This window comes from Procambarus clarkii, chromosome 7 (assembly GCF_040958095.1).
Source record: "Procambarus clarkii isolate CNS0578487 chromosome 7, FALCON_Pclarkii_2.0, whole genome shotgun sequence".
NCBI lineage: Eukaryota > Metazoa > Arthropoda > Malacostraca > Decapoda > Cambaridae > Procambarus > Procambarus clarkii.
Window position 1 is genome coordinate 35011850 of NC_091156.1, and position 20703 is coordinate 35032552.

General features: G+C 49.6%; 1 pseudogene; it reads left to right on the forward strand.

Annotated features, from left to right (window-relative positions):
* Window positions 1-20703, forward strand: part of LOC138358004 (glutamate receptor U1-like) — a 133824-nt pseudogene that overhangs the window by 7680 nt on the left and 105441 nt on the right.

Here is a 20703-nt window from a genome sequence, read left to right on the forward strand (position 1 = left end):
GGGTGTGAGTTTTCAGTTGCATATTGTCCTGGGGACCATTCAGGCTTGTTCGCATTTGTGTTCCTCACGTGTGCCCCAAAGAATGAGGTGATTTGGTAAAATGCTATGCCCAAGATTACTATCCGAGTGCCGGCGGTGGGGTGGTTCAAATAGCCTCGGCTATCACCTCATTTTGTCCGGTCGTGATGGTCAAGTGGATTAAGGCGTCTTGTACATACCAGTTGCGTGGCATCTGGGAGTATGGGTTCGAGTCACTTCTGGGGTGTGAGTTTTCAGTTGCATATTGTCCTGGGGACCATTCAGGCTTGTTCGCATTTGTGTTCCTCACGTGTGCCCCAAAGAATGAGGTGATTTGGTAAAATGCTATGCCCAAGATTACTATCCGAGTGCCGGCGGTGGGGTGGTTCAAATAGCCTCGGCTATCACCTCATTTTGTCCGGTCGTGATGGTCAAGTGGATTAAGGCGTCTTGTACATACCAGTTGCGTGGCATCTGGGAGTATGGGTTCGAGTCACTTCTGGGGTGTGAGTTTTCAGTTGCATATTGTCCTGGGGACCATTCAGGCTTGTTCGCATTTGTGTTCCTCACGTGTGCCCCAAAGAATGAGGTGATTTGGTAAAATGCTATGCCCAAGATTACTATCCGAGTGCCGGCGGTGGGGTGGTTCAAATAGCCTCGGCTATCACCTCATTTTGTCCGGTCGTGATGGTCAAGTGGATTAAGGCGTCTTGTACATACCAGTTGCGTGGCATCTGGGAGTATGGGTTCGAGTCACTTCTGGGGTGTGAGTTTTCAGTTGCATATTGTCCTGGGGACCATTCAGGCTTGTTCGCATTTGTGTTCCTCACGTGTGCCCCAAAGAATGAGGTGATTTGGTAAAATGCTATGCCCAAGATTACTATCAGAGTGCCGGCGGTGGGGTGGTTCAAATAGCCTCGGCTATCACCTCATTTTGTCCGGTCGTGATGGTCAAGTGGATTAAGGCGTCTTGTACATACCAGTTGCGTGGCATCTGGGAGTATGGGTTCGAGTCACTTCTGGGGTGTGAGTTTTCAGTTGCATATTGTCCTGGGGACCATTCAGGCTTGTTCGCATTTGTGTTCCTCACGTGTGCCCCAAAGAATGAGGTGATTTGGTAAAATGCTATGCCCAAGATTACTATCAGAGTGCCGGCGGTGGGGTGGTTCAAATAGCCTCGGCTATCACCTCATTTTGTCCGGTCGTGATGGTCAAGTGGATTAAGGCGTCTTGTACATACCAGTTGCGTGGCATCTGGGAGTATGGGTTCGAGTCACTTCTGGGGTGTGAGTTTTCAGTTATATATATATATATATATATATATATATATATATATATATATATAACATAAATATATATATAACTACAGTGTGGTCCCGTGTACAACATCTATCTCCAGGTACCGCCCTACCAGTCACCTGGACGTGCTACAGACTGCTGTCTCTCAGCTGCTTCCCTAGCCTGGCGAGGCTCTGAGACAACTCTTACCGGGAATTTCCACCGGTACTCATCACACTGTACACAATGATAATTGTACTCGCGTCTACACCTCCTCATTACACTTATTTCCCAGGTCACTACCTCACTGGCTGTCAACACTTAGCTTGCTCCTCATGCGTCTACAAGATGTGGCCCTAGGCTGTCCCGGGAAAGTGGTCAAGTGGCCCAAGGAGGTGGCCAAGGCATGTGGCCACTGCGTGGCCCACAGCGCCCCCCCCCCCAGGGGGGGGGGGGTGCGGGTGGTAGTAGTGGTGGCCGGCGCGCGGGCAGCCTGGGGTAGCCGGCGTGTGGGCCGAGCGGCTGGGTGGCCACGGGTAGCGCATGACGTCATAGCACCCCACCCGGCTGAGCTGGTGCGCGGGGTGGGGTGGGGGTTTGGCCGCGCGGATGGCCTGGGAGGGTGCCCCCCCCCACCCCGGCAGCTGGCCAAGGTGGTTGGCCGCGGGCGGCCTGAGGGTGGCCGAGTACATGGGTGCCTCGGGCTGGCAGGCAACCCATGTGCCTGCCAGGGCACCGCGTGTGTATGCCCACAGGCATACACACGTGGATGGGGAATCACTAACAACCCCATCAAACCAGAGCCTGCCTTGCTCTACACTGGGGTGACAATGGCCGGCGGCGTCACCACCGGGCGGACCAACAGGGTGGAATTCAAAGTCCCACAGGGGCCTGTAATCTTACCACAATTACACTGCCCTGAATCCACCAATAGTCAATAGTTCTACATTAGACAGGATATTCAAACCACCTGTTACACCATGAGGCTCTGCCAGCTGCCTCATGGGTGCCCACTGTCTCTGAGGCTATTTTACTGGTCCTTCCGTACCTCGTTGGCCCTCGAAATTCACGAAAATTGGGCCTAGACACAACCCGGGATGGCGGGAGTGCCATCCCTGCTAGACAACACGGTAACGTCCGCAATTAACGGGGGTGGAGGGGGAAAACTCCCCCCCTCCTCCACCCAGACACGTCCTCGTCCACCTGCTCCCCTGCTCAGACTGACCCTATGGCGGGCAGGGAAACTCAAATGTCCATATCTCCCCCCCCCCTACCTTGTCTTGACCAAACAGCCCAAAGCCGGCACGGCTCCCTCGTGCAGCTCACCCACGCGACTACCTAGCCTCTCGCCAGCAAAGCAGACGTCCTACCAAAACATCAACTAAGCATCCACATGAACTCTCGTGAAAACTCTACTTACAAAGTTTAGTACTAAGAACCATATAATCAGTAATCTTAAGAGTATATAATACTGTTACAATAATCATATGAATTTATTACACTCAATAACAGGAAATAATCAAGGTTGAAATATAAACGCTAACTTTACAACAAGCCGCACTCTGGACACATCCAAATATGGTCATCCCCCCCCCCCAAAGGATACCACACTCCCTCCAACAAGAAATAACTTGCACAAGCCTATTAAAATTAATGCAACTCAGGCACACTACAGCATGCTACAATATACATCATACAATATTATATATATCATACAATATTAAGTGGAACACAAATGGATATTATACTAATAATAGAACAGAACAGGGAAAGTATAAAATGCTAGGCATAATTATCATGATAATATTAGAAACAATGCTGGATTCATAACAGGGGGAGTGGGGTGTTGTACTTTCATAATCTATACCACCAGTGGTGGGAAGCAAGATTACAAATGTTAGTTAATCTACACACTAGTGAGTTAACAATTAATGCTTAGCTCAAAAGTTGAATGGCCTGATAAAAAGCCCTGGATTTCCATCAATCGTGGCCAGGGAACCTTGTAGGCAGACACTGTTACGGCAACTTAAGAAACCTTATGTTACTGCAGGACATCCGGCGTCCTTTTCTGGTACGTTACCTGCCAAGTAGTGTGCTGTTATCAACATACGGAGTATATTCAAGGTAGAAGAGTAAGCATTAATAATTTGTCTTACCCCTTTTAGTTAGAACGCCTACAACCTAACCGGGCAATGTTCAATACATTATGCAAATGGACACTACACAATTAGAAGCAATTACTCGGAAACGATAATTTCCTTAATGCAGAGCTCGACAGTTGGGCGGAATCTTGCGGTTCCTGTATTGCAAGGATCAGGAAAGGTCTTGATTATATTAGACACTAGTACATTTGCGCGTCTGTGGGCTAGGTACACATTCAGTATTCCTGCTGTCGTAGCGTCCTCTCACCAAATGACATTGCGTCGCTTGGCTCATCTCTTTCCCCCCTCAGTACATACTGGGCGCATCCAATTTTTCTCTGATTTAATTATCAGTTATAGGAGGAAGACCCTTATTTATTAATGAATTACATTTGTATTCAGTCTTAATAAATACTTTTCCACAGCTACTTTTCCCACGTGGCAACTCCAGTTTTTCCTGGGAGCCACTAGGTACGATCTCTGTAATACAATTATTAATATTAATATTGTTAGTAAGTACCTGACATAGCCACTTTAACCTCGTATGACAGGGGTTAGTAAGTTGATGTCGGAACTTCCGACACCTACCCTTCACCACCTTCCCTACACTTCACATCCTTCCCTACACTTCAACACCTTCCCTACCCTTTACGACATTCCCTACCCATCACGACCTTCCATACCCTTCATTACCTACCCTACTCTTTACCACTTTCACTACTCTTCACCACTTTCCCCACTCTTCACCATCTTTCCTTCCCACCACCACCTTCCCTACTCATCACCACTTTCCCTACTCTTCACCACCTTCCCTACCCTTCACTAACTTCCTTACACTTCACCACCTTCCCTACCCTTCACCACCTTCCATACTCGTCACCACTTTCCCTACCCTTCATCACCTTCCTTACCCTTCACCCTGACCTGTCACCCTCAAAAGTATTGACTGGCTAGCCCCAAACGTCTGGAGAAACCTTTAATAGACTAATAGACAGATAAGCAGACATTCTGTTTTATAGATATAAATTGTAAGTTTGTGTGTTCCTTCCCTTGTACACGCATCTTACACTTTAGGCTAGGTTAGGTTAAGTCATATTCGAACAGTGAACATCTTGCCTCCGTACTATCCCAGATCGCTGTCCTCGTTTCATGTGATGTATCCATTTCATGTGATGTATTGCCTTACAGCTGAATATATTACAGAGGGCATGTATAATCCATGTGAATGAAAACAGTTCTGTAGTCTTCACTAACATTTTTACAGGCATAATTTATATCAGCTTTTTTTTGTACTCATTAAGGAATAATATGTAAATTGTTAAGATGCTCGAACAATGATTATTTATAATTGGATTAAAAAACAGTTTGCAGGCATATTGTAGTGAAAACAGCATGTAATAATTTAATCTGGTGTCAGATTTGCTCATCGACCTACTCTGAAGGTGGCAGCAGAGACATGCCCAATGCTGACATTAGTTAACCAGGAGAAAGCTGAGCCACGCCTTGCAGAGACGGTAACATTCTCAGGACCCCTGGCAGACCTTGTATCCTACCTGGCCAAGGCGCTCAACTTCTCGTAAGTTACAGTTTCTAGAACCAGCATGATACCTGGTAATATTCTTACCTCTACAGGTCTGTTGCCTCCTTGCAAGTTACAGTTTACAATTACACAAGAGCAGATGATGATTAATTTTGTATATTAAATAACATGCTAAGCAAGCGTTAATTTTAAATCGATGGAATGTCGCATTACTTATGTTTCCAAAGTCCTAAAGTCGATGTTAATGTAGAATATAAACTACTTTTACTTAGCAAAACTCTTTACAATTATGTTTTAATAAGATTTTGTGACCTGCCAAGTGTTATATATCAAAATAACTTTTTAAAGTAATTAAATACTTTTCACTAGTCTGTGGTACACGTAACGCAAATATAATGATGCAAGTAAGTAAGTAAGTAATTATCAAAAGAAGGCACCAAACCGGGAAGGCTATGTAGCACCATCAAATACGCAAAATAATCAGAGGGCGCTAAATATCACCAAGGATGCCAATACGAGAACAAAAACGCATAAGGCGAACGATATCAAAAGTATCCGAGTCACCAAGAATTCTATCGAGGGACAGGTGACCGCGAGGGGCGGTCGGAAAGCAAGACACACGCTCGTCCTGGAAGTCAGGACATTCAAGAAGGACATGCACGACCGTAAGAGGGACAATGCAACTAGGACAATAAGGAGCAGGGCGGCGCTCCATCAAGTGACCATGGGTTAAGCGAGTATGGCCAATACGCAACCTCGCCAGAGCTGTTTCCCACCGCCGGTTACGGTGGAAGGAGGACGGCCACGAGGAAACACAACATTTAAGAGTACGTAGCTTGTTACCAGTAACAGACAACCAAGAAGCCTGCCAACGGGTAAGGACTGAGGAATGGATAACCGGGTAAAAGTCGGAATACGGAATGCCCTTACGAGAGATGGGACAAGAGCGGACAGCTTCCTTGGCGGCAGCATCCGCACGCTCATTTAAAGACACACCAATATGGCTGGGAACCCAACAAAACTCAACCGACTTAAATTTACTATGAACGAGAAACAGCCAATGCTGGATCTCGACAACCACTGGATGAACTGGATTAAAGGACCCGAGAGCCATGAGGGCACTACGAGAGTCAACAACAACTACAAAGGAAGACTGACAACGAGAAAGTAGGAGACGAAGAGCATAGAGAATAGCATAAAGTTCCGCTGTAAAGATGCTAGTCTCCGGAGGCAAGCGACACATATAAGTGCGATCAGGAAAAACAACAGAGTAGCCAACACCGTCCGCTGACTTAGACCCATCGGTGAAGACAGAAACGGAGCGGGAGTGAGAAGAAAAGTGCTCGAGGAAAAGGCGTTTTAGAACCGTAGGAGGGGTAAAAGCTTTAGTGATACGGGTCAAGGAAGTACAAAACCGCGGAAGAGGGACCCTCCACGGGGGCAAAGAAGGAACAACACGAGGAGAAACATCAGAAATACGAACGGAAAGAGAATCCTGCAGGCGAGATAACCGGACAGAAAGAGGGAGGTGGTGAAGAGGAACAGGAACCGCAGGAGGGGTAAAAGTTAAAGCACGACAGAGGCGAGAGGAAGGATGTTGCAAGGACCGCGCAAGATAGCGAAGACAGTAGCGATCACGGCGGTCCTGGAGGGACAGGAAGCCAGTGTCAACATACAAGCTAAGGACGGGAGTCGAACGAAAGGCACCAGAACTGAGGCGCAACCCAGTATGGTGCAAAGCATCAAGACGGCGAAGAGTAGAAGGAGAAGCAGACGAGTAAGCAGGGCAACCATAATCGAGCTTAGACAGGACGAGAGAGGAATGTAAAGCAAGGAGAGTGCGCCTATCTGCCCCCCAAGAAGTATGGGACAAGACCCGAAGGAGGGTAAGGGCCTTAGAGCACTCAACACGGAGGTAAGAGATATGGGGAGACCAAGACAAACGAGTGTCAAGGAATAACCCCAAAAGCTTCGCGGAATCTTTGTATTCAAGGGGATGACCATAAAGTGACAAAGAGGGACGAAGAACAACCCGTTTCCGCGTAAATGTCATGGCACAAGTCTTAGAAGTAGAGAACTTGAAGCCATGATCAGTGGCCCAAGACGACACGGCATCAATTGCAAGTTGAAGCCGGCGTTGAAGGAGAGGCGAATCATCACCCTGACAACAAAGGGTAAGATCATCGACATAGAGAGCGGAGAAGACACCAGAAGGAAGAGAGGAAAGAAGACCATTGAGGGCAACCAGAAAAAGAGTAGTGCTCAGAACACTACCCTGGGGCACACCTTCGTATTGCTGAAAAGAGGGAGAGAGAGCGGTACCAAGGCGCACCCGAAAGGAACGACGAGAGAGGAAGCTGCGGAGAAAGAGAGGGAGATGACCACGAAGGCCAAAAGAATGAAGTTGAGATAGGATATGATAACGCCAAGTGGTGTCGTAAGCCTTCTCCAGGTCAAAAAGGACGGCAACAACGGAGGTCTTCGCAGCAAAAGCAGTACGAATATAGACCTCCAAGTTCACCAGGACATCTGTCGTGCTGCGGCACTTGCGGAAACCAAATTGAGAAGGGGAGAGGAGGTGATGGTGTTCCAGGAACCACATCAGACGAACGTTAACCATACGTTCAAAAAGTTTGCAGACACAACTTGTGAGAGCAATAGGGCGAAAGTCCTTAGGGGAAGTACCCAGAGACCCCGGTTTGCGAACAGGGAGGACAACGGCATCGAGCCAGTCCTCAGGGACTGACGACGACTCACAGATCCGATTATACAGACTCAGTAAATACTGAGACGTGCTCGGAGGGAGATGGCGAAGCATCTCATAATGAATACCATCGGAGCCCGCCGCCGTAGAACCGCAGAGGGCCAGAGCAGAACGAAGTTCAGAGAGAGAGAAGGGATCATTATAGGGAAGCTGAAGATGAGTGCAGAAATCTAAAGGACGAGACTCAAGGACAGGTTTACGAAGAAGGAAAGATTGGGGAAGATGAAGACCAGAGCTAACAGAAGAAAAGTGGGAACCCAGTTCGGAAGCGACCTGCAACGGGTCCGCCACAAGAGTATCATGGAGGTGAAGGACCGGTGAAACATCGGGAACGAACTTACCCGCTATCTTGCGGATACGCTTCCAGATCTGGGCCAGAGGGGTTTCGGACGTAATTGTTGAGACATAAGATGCCCAACATTCACGTTTAGCCGTACGGATGGCCCTACGGGCCACCGCACTCGCTTTCCGAAAGAAAAGAAAAGAATCGGTCGTCTGCCTACGGCGGTGCCTCTTCCAGGCTGCACGCTTACAGCGGACAGCCCGAGCACAGTCCGCATTCCACCAGGGAACGCACTTCCGTGGACCCCGAGAGGAAGAGCGAGGAATAGAGCGGAGGGCAGCGTTGAAGACAGTGTCATGAAAAAGGAGGAGAGCGCGAGAGAGAGGCAGAAGGGAGAGGTCAGAGAGAGCAGCACTGAGGGTAAATAGGGTCCAGTCTGCCTTAGCAAACTGCCACCTAGGGAAAGAGAGGGAAGGGCGAAAAGAGAAAAAGGAAACAAGGATGGGGAAATGATCACTTCCATGGAGGTCATCAAGAACCTGCCACGTGAAATCTAAGTAAAGAGAAGAAGAGCAGAGAGAAAGATCAAGACAAGAAAGGGTGCGAGTCCGAGAGTCCAAATGAGTGGGCTCACCAGAATTCAGAAGAGACAGGGAAGAAGATAGGAGAAACGGCTCAAGGAGGCGACCCCGGGTATTCGTCAGAACGTCACCCCAAAGAGAATGACGACAATTGAAGTCACCCAGCAGGAGCACAGGCTCCGGCAAGGAGTCTAGGAGGTGTTTCAAATCAGGAAGAGAGAGCGGGACACTCGGGGGGAGATAAATGGAACAAACTGTGTACCATTTCCCCACAAAGATACGAGCAGCAGAACAATGGAGAGGCGAAGGAAAAAGTAAAGGAACAAAGGGAACATCTGCACGAATCAAGAGAGCAGAAGAATTAGAAGCCCCAGCAATGGCCGGGGGGGGGGGGGAGAGAAAGGAATAGCCACGAAAACGACCAGGACGAGCACCAAGCATTGGCTCCTGGAGACAGACACAAAGGGGCGAAAACCGCGAAATCAGAAGTTGGAGTTCGAGGAAATTGGCGTAATAACCTCGAACGTTCCATTGAAGAATGGACAACGACGGGAAGAGAAAGGACAAAAACAGAGAACAAAGAAGAAACAAAGGCGAAAGAGCAACAGAGCACGTTAAAGAATATCAGGGTCGGGATCAGGGTCAGCAAAGTCAGGGTTAGGGGGCATGGGTAAACTGAGCAAAGACGGAGGGAAGGAAACGGGAGAACAGATCAGAGGTGGGCGGGCGGGGTCCGGAGGAGGAGGAGACAACGGAGAGGAGCAGTCAAGGACAGCAGTAGGAAGAGGGGGAGTAGGAAGAGGGGGAGTAGAAAGAGGGGAGCGCACCCCAGCAAGAGCAGCAACCGAAAGGGAAGCAGGGGCCAAAGAAACCTCCATAGCAGGAACAGGGGGCGCAACCAATGAAACGGGAGGGGAAGGAGCAACAGAGCCAGAAGTAGGAGCTAAGGAAGAAAGCGAAGCCTTCTTACCCGCCGGGGAAGAGGAAGGAGAGGAGCCAGGCTTACGCTTCTGACTTAAAGAGACAGGTGTCCCAGCAACTACGTACCGGGCAACGGATTCCAGTGTCTCGACAGGAGAAGCCGAACGAGAGCACACACGACGGCCGTTAGGAGAGCGATGGACATCCGCCTGCACCGACAGGCGGCGGGGAGAGCCGATAGATGGAGGAAGAGGATGGGAAGGAGGATCGGAGGGGGACGAGGAAGAAGACACAGGAGACATGACAGACCGGGTTGAAAGAAGGGGAACCCCAGACAGAGGACCAGGAGGGGGACCCCTCGGGAAAGAACTCAAAGGAACAGAGGAGGGGGCAGTGGGCGTATCAGGGTCCAAGGCCCGGAAACGGTTGAGAGTCTGAGGAAGGGGGGAAGGACGAGGAGAGGAAGAGCGCAACACGCGAGCATAAGAGATGTTAGTATAAGGCGGGAGCCGGCGAACCTGGCGCCTCGCCTCAGGAAAAGACAAACGCTCCCGGTGCTTCAGGTTAAGGACGGCCGCCTCAAGCTTGTAATGGACACAGGCACGGGAGAACGTAGGATGGGCCTCACCGCAGTTGAGGCAGCGAGCTTGGGGAGAAGTGCACTCCGACTTAGAGTGACCTTCACTCCCACACAAAGGACAGAGAGAGACAGTCCCAGAGCAGCGGAGGGCACCATGCCCAAACCTCCAGCACTTATTACAAAGTCGAGGAGAAGGAATATACTCCTGGACAGAGCACCTAGCACCAGCAAGAATGACAGAGGATGGAAGGGTCCTACCATCAAAGGTGATCTTCACAACGCGAAGGGGTTGACGGCGACGACCACGAGGGGGACGAGTAAACGAGTCAACCTGGAGGACAGAATGGCCTTGGGCATCAAGGATATGCCGAATATCATCGTGGCAATCCTGCAGATTCCGAACACCGGTTGCAACATGGGGTGGGAGGAGAATAGTGCCAACACTGGAATTCATCTGAACGTTCTTGGAGACCCGAACAGGGATCTCGCCAAGGCAAGATAAGGCAGCCAAGCGGGAAGCCGCATCCTGAGAAGGAGCAGCAACGACACGTGTACCGAGACGAGTGGGGTTGAAAGTAACACACGCATCCACGGAATCTACAAGATGCCGATGGAGGGAGAAATCGTCAGGAGGCGCAGAATCAAGAGGGAGGAGATCAAAGTATTTGGCCCATGAAGCAGGACCAAACAAGGCCTGATACGCATCAGCACGGGAAGGAATCGAGCGAGTGCGGTTGGGGCGTGAACGGCGTTGAGAACCCCTAGAGAGAGAGGGGTCAAAAGGCGCAGTAGTCACAACGAAAGACTTAGCCACACCAGGGGACGAAGTGGTCACCACCGGGGGCTGGAGGCTCGACCCAACCTCAAAGGAGGGAGGGGAGCTGGGGGAAGAAGTCAGGACGGTCAAAGGAGGAGCAAGGTCGGGGCCCAACGCAGCGGGAGCTACAGAGCCTGGTCTTCCAATACAGGCCGACTCGAGGGCTTGGTCGCCCACCCCACGAGCCTGAGAGGGTACAACGGAAACATTCAACGACATAGAGACGAAAAGTGACAAATTCATCCACGAATGTGCCCCCATACCCACCATGGAGCCACAATTAAAGGCAGGACACCCAACAGGAAGCTATCGCTGATCATGCCGGGGCCCCCTAGGGGTGCGTCGTGAGTATACGCCCCACAAACGCCACCTTAAGAACCGTCAGTCCGTCGAGATCGGGTTCAGCGACGAAAGGGGGATTGACAATAAAAGGTTCCCCTCGCTCGAGACGTCGGGTACTACAGTTCTACGGGTGCAAGAGTATGCCTCCTCAAGCACCCGGGCGTCAAAATAGAAGAAGTCCAAAGAAATAATCCAAAACAAGCAAAAGGTCGGCAGGAAACGACAAGCAGATAGGAGAAGAGGGGGGAGAAAAACGAAACATAAGGAAAAGGAAAAGCGATCCGGCACAATTGGAGAAGACAGCAGCAGGAGTGCAAGGCCAGAAAAGGACAGAGGACTGCCCAACGGAGCATCACACTCCGGCAGCCGTCCACCAAGCCCCCTCACGACGCCAACGGGCCGGAAGGGGAGGGGGATAATGATGCAAGTTATTGGTGGTTTTACATGTTATTATACCCATGAAACAGTCTTGGTTTTCTCGGCTCCAGGTACATATACTTGAGGCCATCTGATGGGGCTTGGGGCATTAAACGTGAAGATGGTACCTGGTCAGGCATGTTGGGGATGGCAATCTCGCAGGTAGGTTTTTCCAGTATTGATATTTTCTCATTGATGAAAAATAATAATAAACTTTTACAAAGCTAAATTTCCAGCGCTGCAATAAGATGAAAACAAAATACATTTCCATACACATCTGGGAAATGTTAGATAGAGCATGCAGTGTCGAACCACTCCCGACCACCCTTAGTTTATATGACTTAAGTGTGTGTAACTCTTGCGACACACGTCCCACCACATGATGTAATGACCACAAAGAGACAGTCACAGACCCAGAGGGACCACTCTTCCAGATCCCACCTAAGGGAACGGAAATTTTCAGGGGAAAGCGCCAAGTCATTACGACTCTATAGCAATTGGAAGGGGGTCAGGATAAGGATTTGGGATGGGAAGGGGGGGAAGGAATTGTGCCCAACCACTTGGACGGTCGGGGGATTGAACACAGACCTGCATGAAACGAGACCGTCGCTCTACCGTCCAGCCCAATTGGTTAGGAGACACCACCTATGCGAAGTGCAGGTCGCCAGAACGTTCTCAGGGTGACCCGGTATCCTCTCGTTGCACTTCGCTCGTCCACAAAGCAATCGGAACTGCAAAAGGTCACCTACAGCTTTCGTTGTTGGAGTTCCGGACCTTCCATATCCAGTACTCAATTCTAATAAAATCACTGACTACAAAACGCCACATTTATTTGTCATTGTAAAGGGAGGTGAGTTCCACCTAATCAGATCTACCCATATAGTTGAGACCCTTCAGACTTTACCTGCAGTGTTACTGTGGGAATAACTGTTCACCCTGGTCTCCCTTGGCCTCGGTGTCTTGACACATATCTTGAGGTTATCTTGAGATGATTTCGGGGCTTTAGTGTCCCCGCGGCCCGGTCCTCGACCAGGCCTCCACCCCCATGAAGCAGCCCGTGACAGCTGACTAACACCCAGGTACCTATTTTACTGCTAGGTAACAGGGGCATAGGGTGAAAGAAACTCTGCCCATTGTTTCTCGCCGGCGCCTGGGATCGAACCCAGGACCACAGGATCACAAGTCCAGCGTGCTGTCCACTCGGCCAAACGGCTCACATGACCAGAGGTCCTTCACAGCATTCAAGTTACATACAGTGAGTGTTCCATATAAGTGTTTTGTGTTCATTCAGTTCGAGCACATGATGCAAGTAACAGTAAATGTTATGGAGAACTCAAACACAGATCAAACAGGACACAAAATTTAAAAAAAGAAGAACTGCATTTGAAGGAAATAAAATGTCAGTTATATTGCCAACCAGCTTATTTGAATTTACTTGCCCGGCGGAGACTCATATTTTTTAAACTGTGTCCTGATTCATTAATGGGTCACGAATTAAACCAGTAATAGGATTGAGACAAACAACAAAATCATTTAAAAATATGCAAGTGTGAGTGAAAATCAAATTCGCACTCATTATCATCATTGCAATTTATGATACAGATGGAACGCGTGTTGACAGGCGATAGGTGCTTAGTTGTTGCATCTTAGTAGTTCACTTACATTAATTAAAGAATGCTTTTGAACAATACAAATTTTTTATCATTGTTGTAAGGTTTATATTTCAATTCATGTATTTATTATGCACCCCATACCCACCCTGTGGGCGGTGGTGGAAATTGTTACAGAAGCATATAATGGGTTCAGCAACTGAACCCCAAAGTTCGTTAACAACTCTCTCTTGTGAGGCTCCAGAATTTTACCATTATCAAAATAGTGACATTATTAGTATCATAAAGAGTTATTTGTGTGAACTAGGATTTTCTACATTAAATCAATTAAAAACGAAATATTGAAACCAGAACAACACTGTGTGTAGCATTGCTTTCCTGTTTTCCAAACTGAAATCAACTACTTACAAACAAACAGAGGAGTCCCACCTGAGCTGCCGTAGGGTGTAGACGTGTCGTCTGACCGCTCCGGCAGTTTGGGGAGGTTGCAGTTTTCGCCAGCAGGGGGTGGGTGTCTCTACCCTCCATGCTGTCCCTGCCTGGTGTTGACGTGGTGCTTTTACGATGAGCGGCCATCTTCCCGCTGTTGAGAGGGTAAACTCCGTGGGTTTGGAGTTTACCTGCCGTGCAGGGTATCCTCTCATTGAGCAAGTCATGTGTGACGTGCTACATGTCCCGGTCGAGGAGGTCTACGGGGTTGAGCTGGTGACTGCTCGCCGAGTGATTATCAAGTTTGTGGGTGAGGAGGCGTACCGTGGATTTCTCCGGCGGTACGAGGGTCGTACCTTGAAGTTGTTGGATGGCACTGGTTCAGTGGCCATATCTGATCGGAGTGATGCCGTGACGTATGTGAGCGTCCATGGGGCCCCCATGGAATTCCCTGAGTCCCTTCTCCTGCGTTTCTTCCAGAGATTTGGCTCCGTCGTCAGTGTGAGGATGCACAAGCTGTCTTCTGGAAAATATGCGGGGTTGAAGACGAACATTCGTACCCTCGGGATGCGCCTGAGGTCGGACCTTCCATCCTCTGTCCGACTTTTAGGGTACTATGTGCGGGTGTATTATGGCTGGCAACCCTGTACTTGTTTCCGGTGTGGCATGTTGGGGCATCAGGCTGCCGGATGTACTGCGGATCCGGTTGCTCCAGTCAACTTCATCCGGGAAGAAGATTTCCCCCCTGCTCCCTCTGGAGGAGGTCTCCGGGGATGAAGAGGTGAGCGTTCAGTTAGCGGATGCAGCTCCCCCTACGTCGCCGGACGTTCCTCCGGTTGTTACAGACTCTCCTCCGGGTCTTGCAGTGCCATCGGATGGTCTATGTGCTCCTGTCACTGTCTCCGCTGCTCCTGAAGGCCTTCCTAGTGATCATTGTGATGCGCCGCCGCCTTCTCCCTCGTCTTCGGCTGCTGTGCCTGGCCCTGTGTTCTCGCCTCGGGTCCCAGATGTGCTGGGTGCTGGGGTGGCTGCGGAGCCTCCTGCTGTGCGTGGGCCTGTTCCCCCTGTGGTGGAGGCTGCTGCCGTTCTGCGTCGGGCGTCGGTTCGTCCGGCTGGTGGGACCCGTGTTTTTGCGTCCGCTTCCGGCTCTGACGATCTCCGGCCGGAGCCCAAGCGTTCCAGGCGTTCGTCGTCTGCCTGGGCCGATGTTGGGGAATTCGGTGACTGTGGGTCCTTGGGAGTTGACCGTGTGGAACTGGTTGTGTCGCTGTTTCCACGGTTGGTGGTGGCAGAGGTTCATGTGCCTGCTGATGCTGGTGCCCAGGTCTCGGGGGTGCCTTCCGTTCCTTCTCCGCCTGGGGATTCTCCGCAGTGGGAGGTGGTGGCTCCCGCTCCCAGGGATGGTGTGGTTGCTGGTGCTGGGCGTGGCCTGGTTGTGACATTACGGAAGGATGCACGCCGCCCTGGTTCCCTGCAGTCGTCTGGTGGTGTGCCCATGGCTGCTGGTGCCCCGGTGGTGGTGTCCTATGTCCAGCCCCCTCTTGTGAGGGTGTGTGTTGGGGACCTGGGGAACGTGTTGCCGGCGTCGGTGATGCCACCGGGTTGTGGTCGGCGATTGCTGAGTTACTGCTGAATGACGAGCCGGGGGAATTTCATGGTGGGGGTGTTCCCTTGATGTGGGGGATTGTGGCAGTTACTCGCGTCAGGAGTGATACCATTTGGGTCCCCTGCTTGCGAGTGTTTGTAGCTAGGGTTCCGGATGACATGGCGTCCCCGGTGGGTGTACGAAACTCTTGGGGGTGGTTACGTTGGGAGGCGTTCAATGTGCGTTTCCCCCGGGCTTTGTTCCCGGGCAAGTATGTCCGCTGATTGGCCGGTGTTTTGCAGAGTGTGTATTCTCTTTATGTATTACCTAGTATTACCTTGTTGTATGGTGTTTTCTTTTTAATTTTCACTTTGTTTATATTTATGATTTGTTTGTGTGTGTCTTGTGTATGTGTCTTGTGTTTGTGTGTGTCTTGTGTTGTGTGTCTTGTGTTATGTTTCATTTTCTAAATTTTGATGTGTTTTGTTGTCGGTCCTTCTGGCCGGTGTTTGTTTGTTTTGTTTATTTGCTTACATTGTATTGCTTGTTTGTTATTGTTTTTGTTCTTTAATTTGTCTTGATGTATGCTGTTCCTCCATTTTTGCTAATTATTGCCCTGTGCTGTCGGTCCTTCTGGCCGGTAGCTTCTGTATTTTGTTTTTGTTTTCTCTGATATTTTATTGTATTTATTGTCTTTATCTTGCATGCTTGCATGTAAAAAAAAAAAAAAAAAAAAAACTTACAAACAAACAGGTTGCGCACTGGCTACGGTGGGGAGAGGTTGTTTCACCTGCCTCCTCCAGTTGTTGACAGCCCGGCGTAGCATGCAGACCCTGGTGTGGTTGTTGCAGCACGTCCTCCAAACAAAGACCCATAAGTGATTCCATGCACCCGCCAAACTCCCCCCCCCCCCCTCCCGTTTATGACTGAAAAACAGTTTACATGCGACTCACAACTGATTTTGTTCGAACACTTCCTTAACAAGTGCTTCACTGACGAAATTTGTTCGAACTACAACGCTGTAAATGCTTCACCCATGTACTAAAAATACAAATAATCTTCAACAGAACCTAAACACCTAACCTAACCTATGCCTATATATGCACAATATGCTAACGTATTATAATATAATTTATATATGAGAAAATTCCTGATTTGAATGAGGAGCATGTTAAAGTTTATGAATGCGTCTGTGGGGTCGACCGCTGGAGGGAATGAACTTCTTTTTTTTTTTCTTTTTTTTTAAACAGAGCAAGTACAGCGTATAGTAACCATATAAACAGGAAAGCACAGAATAACAAAGAACACAGAATAACATCAACACAGATAACAAGTAACACTGATCAACACAAAAGTGAAAACAAAGAATAACATAAAACACATAAGAACACACACACACACACAAACAAAAGCAGCACTACCCAGATGGGGCGTGCCAAAAGCGTCAGTAATTACTAAAGCGCACAAGGAGCACAATAAAACCAAGGGTAAAGTATAAACAGGAATACACATACAAAGAAACACATACAAAAATAACACAAACGCAAAACACACCCACCATGCGCCACACCACACAACAGCAGACAACACACCACAGAAACGAGAACACAATAACAAAACATGGTAATATAACACTGTAAATACAACATAGTAAGGAAATGCAGGAAAATAACAATGGAATACATCAAAGCAATACACAGCACAGTACATAATATAAAGGAAACAGAACACATTAGCATTACATAGTAAAATAACATGGTAAAAAATAAAGGAATCGGTATAGTACAAACCGACATTGGAACATATAACACAGTAAAATAACACAGATAACAGAACAAAGTGTAAAAAAAGCATAAACACAAAAACAAACAACACATGCCACCCATACGGGGCGTGCCAACAGGAACCATAATGAAAAGCACATAACACAAGGCAGCAAGACAAAATGACAATGAACACAAGCATACAAAAAAACACACAACAATGGAACACATACGAAACAAACACAGCCACCCAGCACACAAACCCGACCCCCACAGACAGAGGACGGCCAGCCACCAAGCAGAAAAAACACCCACGCACCGGAAACATCAGGAGAGAGACAGACATGCCACGCAACACCACAACACACCCTTACCCACCCAAACACAAACAAAACCCTGCCACACAAGGTAACCAAGCAAACCCCAGTACACACAAAACCCCAAAGACAAACAAACACAGACCCCCCAAACCCCCACCCACCAGAGGGAACCGAACCAAAGGAACACGCACAGACACACACACAACCACACAAACAGTAACCCACCACCTACACCAACGCAGCACCCCAGACATACTCGACCGTGAACCAAGCATCAAAAACCCTAGGAAAGGAGCGACGCAACCACCACATAGTATAAGACAGACGGCCTTTCAAAAAGCCCAAAATCCTCCCCACCCCATACCCCTCCATCCTACCAACCCATAAACAAAAAATATAGTCCGCTAACAACACCCCGAGCGTGTTACGCACCCGCCTGGAGCCCCGAGGGAACGAAAAAAACAAAAACCGCAATAGGTCGACCTGCACTCCTGGACCACAAAAGGCTGCAATGACATCCCGCAACCACCCAACCAAACCCTGAACCCGCGCACAAAAATAAAAGACGTGCAACTGAGTGTCACGTCTCCCACAATGAACACAACTATCAGAGGCGACCAAACCTATAGAGCCTCGCATTCGTAGCCAAAGACTCATGCAAATACCGAAAAACCAACTCACGCGTCCGTGGCGCAATACACGGCCCACTCAACGCCTCCCACACATTCCCCCAGTCGAAACAAGGGTACAAACTTTTGACCCTGGGAGGCATCTGAGAGGCAAGCGCCCCATACACCTCCCGACAACCAAAAGAGACAAACCCAGGAAATCGACAAAGCGCCAGAAGGATCAAAACCGCCCACGAATACACTGGAGGCGTATACAGGGCCACCTCCTGGCAACGATCCAGATCAAGCAAAAAACTAAACCTCATAGAGCAGTAAAACAACCCCAAGGAGTTTAACCCACCCCCTAACACCAAACTCCTCCGAACCGACCCCCAAAACAAAGCCAACGCCTTCACATAGACATCAGGAATACCAATTCCACCTTCTGACACCTTAAGACATAACGTAGATCGACGAACCGGATGATACCGGCCACACCACACATAACGACACACCAAACCCTCCAGAGCGCGAGCCTTCCGCCGATCCAACGGAAAACACTGCGCAACAAACCAGACCCACGACAAAACCTTACAAGACACGACAATCGCCCGCTGGTAAATAGTCAGGGCCCGTTGCGACAACATCCTCACAGCTACGCCCACCCCCCGCGAAACCACCTCCCAATTAAACTCTAAAGACTGCACATACGACCTGAACCACGTAATCCCCAGAACCCGAATGGACTGAACCACCGGAAACCATGAACCAGACCACACCAAATGAGAGGCCCAACCCCCCAACCCCAGAAGACAAGACTTTCCACGATTGACCAAAGCCCCTGTAGCCGACTCAAATTGAAGCACCAAATCCTGAACATCAGGCACAGAACCCTCAGAGGCAACAAACAAGACCGTGTCGTCCGCATAACCACAAATCTTGAGGGACAAGCCATTCGGCAAACACGGCGAGACAACTGAACGACAAGCACACACTGCGCGAACAAAGGGCTCCTGAAACAGAATATATAGAAGTATCGACAGAGGACACCCCTGTCGAACCGAACGCCGAATAGCGAAGGGAGCACTAAGGAACCCAGTGACATACACCCTACTACTACAACCAGCATACAACATCCGTATCCAGCCCACAAACTGGGGCGGGAAACTAAACCTCTCCAGGACCCGCAAAACAAACCCAATTGGCACGCGATCAAAAGCCTTGGACCAATCCAGGCTTATCATGGCCGCGGGAACACCAGACTCCTCCACATAGAGGAGCAAATCCCGAAAAAAGGAATTGCATTGCACCAATGACCTACCCGAAACGCCAAAAAACTGACCCCAAGAGATCACCGACCCAACAACCGAGCGCAAACGTCCAGCCAACAACTTGGAAATAATCTTGTAATCCACATTTAGCAACGTAATAGGCCGCCAATTTGCAAAAAAACGTAAGTCCCCTGGCTTCGGAAGAAGCCGCACAAGACCATCATTTTGCGAAACGGACAGAGACAAACTCCGAAGACAAAACCGAACCACCTCCAAAAAATCGGCACCAAAGACATCCCAAAACTCGACATAGAACTCCATCGGAAACCCATCCGACCCTGGAACCTTACCACGACGAAAGGACCGCACAACTTCACAAAGCTCCGAAGGGCTTACCTCCCGCACAAGACCCACACAATCCATACCCGACAACCCCGGTGCACAGTGTTGGAGGAAGGACTCCATCAACCCCTCATCCCCCACAACCACCCCATACAAAGACTCCAATTCACCACGCACATAATGCAAAATCGCCCCCGTGTCCGACAAAACCGAACCGTCCGGCCGATGAAGACCTGCCAACAAAACAGAGGCACGCCCCACCCGTTCCCTCCGCAGTAAAAACTGCGTGAGCTTCTCACCACACAACCGTTCCTCCACCCCAGCCCGCACACGTACACCCTCAGCCATCTCCTCCCTCAGCCCACAAATAAGATCCTTACACACCGAGATCTCCCGAAACCTATCTAAACCCTGATTCAGCAACCCATACAGGCGAAATAACCGTGCCTGCAAGACCCTCAACAGACCAAACCTTCGCGACGCCTCCCGCTTCGCCATCTCCCGAAAAAACAACCGACATTCCACCTTAGCCCACTCCCACCACTCCAGGACCGAGGGAAAAGTCCCCTTCCGAGCGGCCAAAACAGCCCACCGGGCCCGGAACTGGGCACACACAACAGGGCATTTCAGCAACCCACAATTCAGTTTCCACCAGCCACGGCCAACCCGCACCTGGCTGCGAATCCCCACCTGCAACACTACCATGCAATGGTCCGAGAACCCCACGGGAACCGTCTGCAACGAAAAAACCGAACCACCCCCAGTAGGCACGTAAAAACGATCAAGGCAAGAGCAAGCCCCACGCGAGATAAAAGTGTACTCCAAAGAACCCCCTTGCAACACGGCCGCATCCCGAAACCCGCAACTCTTCAAGGTAGCAGTCAAAGCCGGCGAGATATTCGCTGGACGAAGACTATTGCTATCCCGCGGCGATGTAATACAATTAAAATCCGCCCCCAAAATCATCCCCCTCGTATCGTGCCGCAAAAAATGCAGCACATCACGGGAAAAGATTACCTCCCGGTTCTGCCTCTGCGCCGCCCCAGATGGCGCGTACACATTCAAGAGAGAGACCTCAGACCCCAAAAAGGAG